At 51.9% G+C, this 12,235-nt stretch overlaps 1 pseudogene; it reads left to right on the top strand.

Moving 5' to 3' along the window:
- LOC147107427 (PHD finger protein 23A-like) overlaps nucleotides 1-10,516 on the top strand; it is a 36,212-nt pseudogene extending 25,696 nt beyond the window's left edge.
- The last annotated feature ends 1,719 nt before the right edge of the window (nucleotides 10,517-12,235 follow it).

Below are 12,235 nucleotides of genomic sequence, written 5' to 3' on the forward strand. Positions count from 1 at the left end.
GAGTGTTGGTCTCGCACGTTAACGGTTGTGTTCGGAGAGATGGGCAAATGCGTTATTGGTTGGGTTTGGAGAGCTGGGCTCATGTGTTATCAGTTGGGTTTGGAGTGTTGACCTCGTGTATTGTGGGTTGGGTTTAGAGGGATGTGCCCACTCGTATCGACTGGGTTTGTAGTGATGGGCTGACGGGTTATCGGTTGGGTTTGGAGTGTCGGGCTCGCATGTTATCGGTTGGGCTGGAATGATGGGCTCGCGCGTTGTCGGCTGGGTTTGGGGTGTTGGGCTCGCGTGTTATCTGTTGGATTTGGAGTGATGGGCTGGTGTGTTATCGACTGGGTTTGGAGTGTTGGGCTCGCGTGTTATTGGTTGGGTTTGGAGTGATGGGCTCGCGTGTTATTGGTTGTGTTGGAAGCGATGGCCTCGAATGTTATCGGTTGGGTTTGGAGTGATGGGCTCGCGTGCTATCGGCTGGGTTTGGCATGTTGGGCTCACGTGTTATTGGTTGGGTTTGGAGTGATGGGCTCGCTTGTTATCGATAGGGTTTGGAGTGATGGCCTCGCGTGTTATCGGTTGGGTTTGGAGTGATGGCCTCGTGTGTTATCGGCTGGGTTTGGCATGTTGGGCTCACGTGTTATCGGCTGGGTTTGGAGTGTTGGGCTCGCTCCTTATCGGTTGGGCTTGGAGTGATGGGCTCGTGGGTTATCTGTTGGGTTTGGAGTGATGGGCTCGCGTGTTATCATTTGGGTTTGGCGTCTTGGGCTCGCGTGTTATCGGTTGGGTTTGGAGTGATGGGCTCGCGTGTTATCGGTTGGGTTTGGAGTGATGGGCTCGCTTGTTATCGGCTAGGTTTGGAGTGATGGGCTCGCATGTTATCGGCTGGGTTTGGAGTGATGGGCTCGCTCCTTATCGGTTGGGCTTGGAGTGATGGGCTCGCGTGTTATCGGCTGGGTTTGGAGTGTTGGGCTCGCTCATTATCGGCTGGATTTGGAGTGATGGGCTCATGTATTATCGGTTGGGTTTGCAGTGATGGGCTCGCTCATTATCGGTTGGGCTTGGAGTGTTCGGCTTGCGTGTTATTGGTTGGGTTTGGAGTGGTGGGCTTGCGCGTTATAGGCTGGGATTGGAGTGATGGGTTCGCGCGTTATCGGTTGGGTTTGGAGTGATGTGCTCATGTGTTATTAGCTCGGTTCGGAGTGATGGGCTCGCTCGATATCGGTTGGGTTCGGAGTGTTGTACTCACGTGTTATCGGTTGGGTTCGGAGTGTTGTACTCACGTGTTATCGGTTGGGTTCGGAGTGTTGGGCTCGCGTGTTATCGGTTGTATTTGAAGCGATGGCCTCGCGTGTTATCGGCTGGTTTTGGAGTGATGGGCTCACGCATTATTGGGCGTGTTTGGAGTATTGGGCTCATGTGTTATCGGTTGGATTTGGAGTGTTGGTCTCGCACGTTAACGGTTGTGTTTGGAGAGATGGGCAAATGCGTTATTGGTTGGGTTTGGAGTGCTGGGCTCATGTGTTATCAGTTGGGTTTGGAGTGTTGGCCTCATGTGTTGTGGGTTGGGTTTAGAGGGATGTGCCCGCTCGTATCGACTGGGTTTGTAGTGATGGGCTGACGGGTTGTCGGCTGGGTTTGGGGTGTTGGGCTCGCGCGTTGTCAGCTGGATTTGTGGTGTTGGGCTGGCGTGTTATCGGTTGGGTTTGGAGTGTTGGGATCACATGTTATCGGTTGGGATGGAATGATGGGCTCGCACGTTGTCGGCTGGGTTTGGGGTGTTGGGCTCGCGTGTTATCTGTTGGATTTGGAGTGATGGGCTGGTGTGTTATCGATTGGGTTCGGAGTGTTGGGCTCACGTGTTATTGGTTGTGTTTGAAGCGATGGCCTCGAATGTTAATGGTTGGGTTTGGAGTGATGGGCACACCCGTTATCGGGTGGGTTTGGAGTGATGGGCACGCGCATTGTCGGCTGTGTTTGGAGTGATGGGCTCGCGTGTTATCGGCTGGGTTTGGAGTGATGGGCTCGCGTGCTATCGGCTGGGTTTGGAATGTTGGGCTCACGTGTTTTCGATTGGGTTTGTTATGTTGGGCTCGCTTGTTATCGGTAGGGTTTGGAGTGATGGGCTCACGCGTTTTCGGCTGAGTTTGGAGTGATGGGCTCGCGTGTTATCGGTTGCATTTCGAGTGATGGGCTCGTCTGTTATCGGCTGGGTTTGGAGTGTTGGGCTCGCGTGTTATCGATTGTATTTGAAGCGATGGCCTCGCATGTTAACGGTTGGATTTGGAGTGATGGGTACACGCGTTATCGGTTGGGTTTGGAGTGATGGGCGCGCACTTTGTCGGCTGGGTTTGGAGTGTTGGGCTCGCTCGTTATCGGCTGGGTTTGGAGTGTTGGGCTCGCTCGTTATCGGCTGGGTTTGGAGTGTTGGGCTCACTCGTTTTCGGTTGGGTTTGGAGTGTTGGGCTCGCTCGTTATCGGTTCGGATTGGAGTGACGGGCTCGCGTGTTATCGATTGGGTATGGAGTGATGGCCTTGCGTGTTATCGGCCGGGTTTGGAGTGATGGCCTCGCGTGTTATCGGCCGGGTTTGGAGTGATGGCCTCGCGTGTTATCGGCCGGGTTTGGAGTGATGGGCTCGCGTGCAATCGGCCGGGTTTGGAGTGCTGGGCTCGTGTGTTATCAGTTGGGTTTGAGGTGTTGGCCTCACGTGTTATCGGTTGGGTTTGGAGTGATGGCCTCGCGTGCTATCGGCTGGGTTTGGAGTGATGGCCTCGCGTGCTATCGGCTGGGTTTGGAGTGATGTGCTCGCGTGTTATCGATTGGTTTTGGAGTGATGGGCTCGCGTGTTATTGGTTGGGTTTGGAGTGATGGGCTCGCTTGTTATCGGTAGGTTTTGGAGTGATGGGCTCGCGCGTTTTCGGCTGAGTTTGGAGTGATGGGCTCGTGTGTTATCGGTTGTGTTTGTAGTGTTAGGCTCACGTGTTATTGGCTGGGTTTGGTGTGATGGGCTCGCGTGTTATCGGTTGCGTTTCGATTGATGGGCTCGTGTGTTATCGGCTGGGTTTGGAGTGTTGGGCTCGTGTGTTATCGGCTGGGTTTGGAGTGATGGGCTCGTTCTTTGTCGGCTGGCTTTGGAGTGATGGACTCACGCGTTGTTGTCTGGATTTCGAGTGTTGGTCTCGCGCGTTATCGGCTGGTTTTCGAGTGTTGGGCTCGTGCGTTATCGGCTGGTTTTCGAGTGTTGGGCTCGTGCGTTATCGGCTGGGTTTGGAGTGATGGGCTCGCTCCTTATCGGTTGGGCTTGGAGTGATGGGCTCGTGGGTTATCTGTTGGGTTTGGAGTGATGGGCTCGCGTGTTATCGGTTGCGTTTCGATTGATGGGCTCGTCTGTTATCGGCTGGGTTTGGAGTGATGGGCTCGCGTGTTATCGGTTGCGTTTCGATTGATGGGCTCGTCTGTTATCGGCTGGGTTTGGAGTGTTGGGCTCGCGTGTTATCGGCTGGGTTTGGAGTGATGGGCTCGTTCTTTGTCGGCTGGCTTTGGAGTGATGGACTCACGCGTTGTTGTCTGGGTTTCGAGTGTTGGTCTCGCGCGTTATCGGCTGGTTTTCGAGTGTTGGGCTCGTGCGTTATCGGCTGGGTTTGGAGTGATGGGCTCGCTCCTTATCGGTTGGGCTTGGAGTGATGGGCTCGTGGGTTATCTGTTGGGTTTGGAGTGATGGGCTCGCGTGTTATCATTTGGGTTTGGCGTCTTGGGCTCGCGTGTTATCGGTTGGGTTTGGAGTGATGGGCTCGCTTATTATCGGTTGGGTTTGGAGTGATGGGCTCGCGTGTTATCGGCTAGGTTTGGAGTGATGGGCTCGCGTGTTATCGGCTAGGTTTGGAGTGATGGGCTCGCGTGTTATCGGTTGGGTTTGGAGTGATGGGCTCGCTCATTATCGGCTGTGTTTGGAGTGTTCGGCTTGCGTGTTATTGGTTGGGTTTGGAGTGGTGGGCTCGCTTGTTATCGGTTGGGTTTGGAGTGATGGGCTCGCTTGTTATCGGTTGGGTTTGGAGTGATGGGCTCGCTTGTTATCGGTTGGGTTTGGAGTGATGGGCTCGCTTGTTATTGGTTGGGTTTGGAGTGATGGGCTCGCGTGTTATCGGCTAGGTTTGGAGTGATGGGCTCGCGTGTTATCGGCTGGGTTTGGAGTGTTGGGCTCGCTCATTATCGGCTGGATTTGGAGTGATGGGCTCAGGTATTATCGGTTGGGTTTGCAGTGATGGGCTCGCTCATTATCGGCTGTGTTTGGAGTGTTCGGCTTGCGTGTTATTGGTTGGGTTTGGAGTGGTGGGCTTGCGCGTTATAGGCTGGGATTGGAGTGATGGGTTTGCGCGTTATCGGTTGGGTTTGGAGTGATGTGCTCATGTGTTATTTTCTCGGTTTGGAGTGATGGGCTCGCTCAATATCGGTTGGGTTTGGAGTGTTGTACTCACGTGTTATCGGTTGGGTTCGGAGTGTTGGGCTCGCGTGTTATCGGTTGTATTTGAAGCGATGGCCTCGCATGTTAACGGTTGGGTTTGGAGTGATGGGCACACGTGTTATCGGTTGGGTTTGGAGCAATGGGCTCGCGCGTTGTCGGTTAGGTTTGGAGTGATGGGCACGCGTGTTATCGGCTGGGTTTGGAGTGATGGGCTCGTGCGTTATTGGGCGTGTTTGGAGTGTTGGGCTCATGTGTTATCGGTTGGATTTGGAGTGTTGGTCTCGCACGTTAACGGTTGTGTTTGGAGAGATGGGCAAATGCGTTATTGGTTGTGTTTGGAGAGCTGGGCTCATGTGTTATCAGTTGGGTTTGGAGTGTTGGCCTCGTGTGTTGTGGGTTGGGTTTAGAGGGATGTGCCCGCTCGTATCGACTGTGTTTGTAGTGATGGGCTGACGGGTTGTCGGCTGGGTTTGGGGTGTTGGGCTCGCGCGTTGTCGGCTGTATTTGTGGTGTTGGGCTGGCGTGTTATCGGTTGGGTTTGGAGTGATGGGCGCGCGCATTGTCGGCTGTGTTTGGAGTGATGGGCTCGCGAGTTATCGGCGGGGTTTGGAGTGATGGGCTCGCGCGTTATTTGGGCGTGTTTGGAGTGATGGGCTTGCGTGTTATCAGCTGGCTTTTGAGTGATGGGCTCGCGTGCTATCGGCTGGGTTTGGAGTGTTGGGCTCGCTCGTTATCGGTTCGGATTGGAGTGACGGGCTCGCGTGTTATCGATTGGGTTTGGAGTGATGGCCTCGCGTTCAATCGGCTGGGTTTGGAGTGCTCGGCTCGTGTGTTATCAGTTGGGTTTGAGGTGCTGGCCTCGCGTGTTATCGGCTGGGTTTGGAGTGATGGGCTCGCTTGTTATCGGCTAGGTTTGGAGTGATGGGCTCGCATGTTATCGGCTGGGTTTGGAGTGATGGGCTCGCTCCTTATCGATTGGGCTTGGAGTGATGGGTTCGCTTGTTATCGGTTGGGTTTGGAGTGATGGGCTCGCTCATTATCGGCTGGATTTGGAGTGATGGGCTCATGTATTATCGGTTGGGTTTGCAGTGATGGGCTCGCTCATTATCGTCTGGGTTTGGAGTGTTCGGCTTGCGTGTTATTGGTTGGGTTTGGAGTGGTGGGCTTGCGCGTTATAGGCTGGGATTGGAGTGATGGGTTTGCGCGTTATCGGTTGGGTTTGGAGTGATGTGCTCATGTGTTATTAGCTCGGTTTGGAGTGATGGGCTCGCTCGATATCGGTTGGGTTTGGAGTGTTGTACTCACGTGTTATCGGTTGGGTTCGGAGTGTTGGGCTCGCGTGTTATCGGTTGTATTTGAAGCGATGGCCTCGCATGTTAACGGTTGGGTTTGGAGTGATGGGCACATGCGTTATCGGTTGGGTTTGGAGCGATGGGCTCGCGCGTTGTTGGCTAGGTTTGGAGTGATGGGCACTAGCGTTGTCGGCTAGGTTTGGAATGATGGGCACGCGTGTTATCGGCTGGTTTTGGAGTGATGGGCTCGCGCGTTATTGGGCGTGTTTGGAGTATTGGGCTCATGTGTTATCGGTTGGATTTGGAGTGTTGGTCTCGCACGTTAACGGTTGTGTTCAGAGAGATGGGCAAATGCGTTATTGGTTGGGTTTGGAGAGCTGGGCTCATGTGTTATCAGTTGGGTTTGGAGTGTTGACCTCGTGTATTGTGGGTTGGGTTTAGAGGGATGTGCCCACTCGTATCGACTGGGTTTGTAGTGATGGGCTGACGGGTTATCGGTTGGGTTTGGAGTGTCGGGCTCGCATGTTATCGGTTGGGCTGGAATGATGGGCTCGCGCGTTGTCGGCTGGGTTTGGGGTGTTGGGCTCGCGTGTTATCTGTTGGATTTGGAGTGATGGGCTGGTGTGTTATCGACTGGGTTTGGAGTGTTGGGCTCGCGTGTTATTGGTTGGGTTTGGAGTGATGGGCTCGCGTGTTATTGGTTGTGTTGGAAGCGATGGCCTCGAATGTTAACGGTTGGGTTTGGAGTGCTGGGCGCGTGTGTTATCGGTTGGGTTTGGAGTGATGGGCTCGCGTGCTATCGGCTGGGTTTGGCATGTTGGGCTCACGTGTTATTGGTTGGGTTTGGAGTGATGGGCTCGCTTGTTATCGATAGGGTTTGGAGTGATGGCCTCGCGTGTTATCGGTTGGGTTTGGAGTGATGGCCTCGTGTGTTATCGGCTGGGTTTGGCATGTTGGGCTCACGTGTTATCGATTGGGTTTGGAGTGTTGGGCTCGCGTGTTATTGGTTGGGTTTGGAGTGATGGGCTCGCTTGTTATCGATTGGGTTTGGAGTGTTGGGCTCGTGTGTTATCGGTTGGGTTTGTAGTGTTAGGCTCGCGTGTTATTGGCTGGGTTTGGAGTGATGGGCTCGCGTGTTATCAGTTGGGTTTGTAGTGTTAGGCTCGCGTGTTATTGGCTAGTTTTGGCGTGATGGGCTTGCGTGTTATCAGCTGAGTTTGGAGTGATGGGCTTACGTGTTATAGGCTGGGTTTGGTGTGATGGGCTCGCGTGTTATCGGTTGCGTTTCGAGTGATGGGCTCGTCTGTTATCAGTTGGGTTTGGAGTGATGGGCTCGCATGTTGTCGGCTGGGTTTGGAGTGATGGGCTCGCATGTTGTCGGCTGGGTTTGGTGTGATGGGCTTGCGCGTAATCGGCTGGGTTTGGAGTGTTGGTCATACGCGTTATCGGCTGGGTTTGGAGTGTTGGGCTCGCGCGTTAACTGTTGGGTTTGGCGTGATGGGTTTGCGCGTTATTGGTTGTGTTTGGAGTGTTGGGTGGCGTGTTAGCGGCTGGGTTTGGAGTGTTCGGCTCGCGTGTTATCGGCTGGGTTTGGAGTGTTGGGCTCGCGTGTTATCGGCTGGGTTTGGAGTGATGGGCTCGCGTGTTATCGGTTTGTTTTGTAGTGTTGAGCTCGCATGTTATCGGCTGGGTTTGGAGAGAAGAGCTTGCATGTTATCGACTGGGTTTGGAGTGATGGGCTCGCGTGTTCTCGGCTAGTTTTGGAGTGATGGGCTCGCTCGTTATCAGCTGGGTTTGGAGTGATGGGCTCACTCCTTATCGGATGGGCTTGGAGTGATGGGCTCGTGGGTTATCTGTTGGGTTTGCAGTGATGGGCTCGCGTGTTATCGGCTGGGTTTGGAGTGTTGGGCTTGCGTGTTATTGGTTGGGATTGGAGTGATGGGCTCGCGCGTTATCGGTTGGGTTTGGAGTGATGTGCTCATGTGTTATTGGCTAGGTTTGGAGTGATGGGCTCGCTCGATATCGGTTGGGTTTGGAGTGTTGTACTCACGTGTTATCGGTTGGGTTCGGAGTGATGGGCACGCGTGTTATCGGTTGTATTTGAAGCGATGGCCTCGCATGTTAACGGTTGGGTTTGGAGTGATGGGCACATGCGTTATCGGTTGGGTTTGGAGCGATGGGCTCGCGCGTTGTTGGCTAGGTTTGGAGTGATGGGCGCGCGTGTTATCGGCTGGATTTGGAGTGTTGGTCTCGCACATTAACGGTTGTGTTTGGAGAGATGGGCAAATGCGTTATTGGTTGGGTTTGGAGAGCTGGGCTCATGTGTTATCAGTTGGGTTTGGAGTGTTGGCCTCGTGTGTTGTGGGTTGGGTTTAGAGGGATGTGCCCGCTCGTATCGACTGGGTTTGTATTGATGGGCTGACGGGTTGTCGGCTGAGTTTGGGGTGTTGGGCTCGCGCGTTGTCGGCTGGATTTGTGGTGTTGGGCTGGCGTGTTATCGGTTGGGTTTGGAGTGTTGGGCTCGCATGTTATCGGTTGGGTTGGAATGATGGGCTCGCACGTTGTCGGCTGGGTTTGGGGTGTTGGGCTCGCGTGTTATCTGTTGGATTTGGAGTGATGGGCTGGTGTGTTATCGATTGGGTTTGGAGTGTTGGGCTCACGTGTTATTGGTTGTGTTGGAAGCGATGGCCTCGAATGTTAACGGTTGGGTTTGGAGTGATGGGCACACCCGTTATCGGGTGGGTTTGGAGTGATGGGCTAGCATGTTATCGGTTGGGTTTGGAGTGATGGGCTCACATGTTATCGGCTGAGTTTGGAGTGATGGGCTCGCGTGTTATCGGCTGGGTTTGGAGTGATGGGCTCGCTCGTTATCAGTTGGGTTCGGAGTGATGGGCTCGCTCGTTATTGGCTGGGTTTGGAGTGATGGGCTTGTGTGTTATCGGCTGGGTTTGGAGTGATGTGCCCACATGTTATCGGTTGGGTTTGGAGTGATGTGCCCACGTGTTATCGGTTGGGTTTGGAGTCTTGGGCTCGCTCGTTATCGGCTGGGTTTGGAGTGTTGGGCTCACTCGTTATCGGCTGGGTTTGGAGTGATTGGCTCGCGTGTTATCGGCTGGGCTTGGAATGATGGGCTCACGTGTTATCGGCTGTGTTTGGAGTGTTGGGCTCACGTGTTATCGGCTGGGTTTGGAGTGTTGGGCTCACGTGTTATCGGCTGGGTTTGGAGTGTTGGGCTCACGTGTTATCGGCTGGGTTTGGAGTGTTGGGCTCGCGTGTTATCGGCTGGGTTTGGAGTGTTGGGCTCACGTGTTATCGGCTGGGTTTGGAGTGTTGGGCTCACGTGTTATCGGCTGGGTTTGGAGTGTTGGGCTCACGTGTTATCGGCTGGGTTTGGAGTGTTGGGCTCACGTGTTATCGGCTGGGTTTGGAGTGTTGGGCTCGCGTGTTATCGGCTGGGTTTGGAGTGTTGGGCTCACGTGTTATCGGCTGTGTTTGCAGTGTTGGGCTCACGTGTTATCGGCTGGGTTTGGAGTGTTGGGCTTACGTGTTATCGGCTGGGTTTGGAGTGTTGGGCTTGCGTGTTATCGGCTGGGTTTGGAGTGTTGGGCTCGCGTGTTATCGGCTGGGTTTGGAGTGATGGGCTCGCTCGTTATCGGCTGTGTTTTGGTGTGTTGTGCGAGCGCCTCTTTCCCACGGACGCTGCACTTGGCCTCAGGATCCTTTGCTCTGCACATCATAACGTTTTAGAAACACCTGATAAGATTTGACAGGTTGGAAAGAATTGGATTCCACCACCTGAAGTTGGATGGTGCGCTGCTCGACTTTTGAAGTATGAAGGACTCTCTCTACCCCAGGTTTGAGAAAATTAAGAAAACAGGAGACTTCAAATGGAGAAGCAGTGGAGGCTGGACTGGGAGAACTCTAGCTTCGCGCCCCATTATAAAGAGCAAAACATGAAAGCTGGAGAAAAAAAGTAGAGCCAAGGAAAAGATCAAGAGCTCGTTTGGTGAAAAGTACTCAGATGAGGGGTCGGTGAAAGCAAGTTTTGTCTCCTGAGCCTCTGAGACCAAATCCCAAGAGCACATACTGAAAACAATAAAATAGAAATCATTGAGAACCTCAGTATGGGTAATAGTCACAGTGCTGAAACCAGCTGCAGTGAAAGGTGGGTAAAGATATGATGGTGGAATCAGATGCTGACTCATGGAGCCTAGTTACCTGTTATTGTCAGAAGCCCGTTGCAGATACACCGATAATTACATAGATTTACGCAGAATTTACAGCACCGAAACAGGCCATTCGGCCCAGCTGGTCCATGCCACTGTTTATGCTCCACACAAGACTCCTCTCGCCTTACTTCATCTCACCCTATCAGCATATCCTTCTATTCCTTTCTCCCTCATGTACTTATTTAGCTTCCCCTTAAATGTATCTATACTATTCGCTTCAACCACTCCCTGTAGTAGTGAGTTCCACATTCTCACCACTCTCTGGGTAAAGAAGTTTCTCCTGAATTCCCTATTTGATTTATTAGGGATTATCTTATATTGATGGCTCCTAGTTTTGGACTCCCCCACAAGTGGAAACATCTTCTCTACGTCTCCCCTATCAAATCCTTTCATAATTGAATGTAGCCAGTGCAGCATCTGGATCTACCTGTTCTTGTGTCAAAGCCCAAAAATCTATTGTCCCTGTTGACTTTTTCAGTGAGAAATGTAAAGATTGTGAAAGAGGGAAGTAAATTGGGCTTCGGCCAGAAGCATGTTACATAGAAACATAGAAGATAGGAGCAGGAGTAGGCCATTCAGCCCCTCGAGCCTGCTCCGCCATTCAATGAGATCATGGCTGATCAACCAAACTCAATACCCTGTTCCTGCCTTCTCCCCATATCCCTTGATCCCTTTAGCCTTAAGAAATATATCCAACTCCTTCTTGAATATATTTAATGTATTGGCCTCAACTGCCTTCTGTGGTAGAGAATTCCACAGGTTCACCACTCTCTGGGTGAAGAAATTCCTCCTCATCTCTGTCCTAAATGGCTTACTGTGATGAAATAACTGTGTTCTGATATTTGTACTTGTACTTGTAATGTCTGGAATGTTCCACCGGGGGGAACCACTAATGCTCCTCCCTGGCCCCGCCCCTCTTCTGGTATGTTCTACCAAGGGCTCGGTCGATGATGAACTCTGCTAACTCTGCCATGATTCTTATTTAATAAAAGGCTTCAGTCTTAAGCTTAACTTCACGGATTCGGGCAGTTATTTGGCACATCAATTTTATTAAATAACACCTTTTGGAAGATGGATCGATTTTTGAAACCAGAGCGTCTGGATATCGATCCCCATTCGGCAGATGCGTCGAAGAAATTTACGCATGGGCTCCGATGTTTTGAACACTTCATCGCACCATCGACCGATCCGACAGTTAACAAGTTGGGTCTTCTAACCAACTTGGTAAGTCATCAAACTTACTCTATAATTGAAGATATTACTACATATGAAGAGGCCCTCGCAGCTCTTAAAGCCCAGTACCTTAAGTCGGTTAATGAAGTATACGCCAGGTATCTCCTGTCTACTCGCAGGCAATTACCCGAGGAATCTCTGGACGATTTCCTGCAGGACCTTAAGGCTTTGGCTAAGGGTTGCAACTACAAGGCTGTCTCTGCCATAGTGTATCAGGAAGAAGCCATCCGCGATTCTTTCATATCTGGCCTCCTATCTAATTATATTAGACAGAGACTCCTCGAGAACGACTCGTTAGTTTTAAAAACGGTTGTCGCTGCTGCTCGATCGTTAGATGTAGCCCAGAAGAATTCAGAAGTGTATGCATCAGCCCATGCATCTCTCTCAGTCTCGTGTGTTCCGAGTATGGAGGCATCCATAACACCAATGGAGCCCCCACTTAATCCTATTGTTGCAGCTGTGCCCCATGGGTCTAAGTGTTATTTTTGTGGCCAATCTAAACACCCCAGGCAAAGTTGCCCAGCCAGAGAGGCTACCTGTTTTAAATGTAAGAAATGGGGACATTTTAGTAAAGTGTGTAAGGGTAATCCTGTACCCGATGTCTTCTCTGCTGCCGCCTATCGTTTTACTCTAGCCTCGGCTACAGTTGACCAGACCATACCGTGTTCCTTGTCAAAATCTATGATGGACATTAAGATTAATGGTCGTCCTACTGGGTGTTTGATAGACTGTGGCAGTACTGAAAGTTTTATACACCCCAACCTTGTTAACTCCTGTTCATTGAAGGTGTATCCTACTCGAAGTGAAATTGTGATGGCGTCCAAATCCCTTACTTCGGAGGTAACTGGATATTGTAAAGTCACATTGACCGTTAAGGATACGGAGTATAAGGACTTTAAACTCCTCATATTACCTCAGTTGTGTGTGAACTTAATATTAGGCTTGGACTTCCAGTGTCAGCATGAGAGCGTTACCCTTAAGTATGGTGGATCTCAGCCTCCGCTCACAGTCTGCGGCCTTTCTACTTTA

This window comes from Somniosus microcephalus, chromosome 14, assembly GCF_052327205.1.
Source record: "Somniosus microcephalus isolate GS21.2 chromosome 14, FLI_Smic_1.0, whole genome shotgun sequence".
NCBI classification, from domain to species: Eukaryota; Metazoa; Chordata; class Chondrichthyes; order Squaliformes; family Somniosidae; genus Somniosus; species Somniosus microcephalus.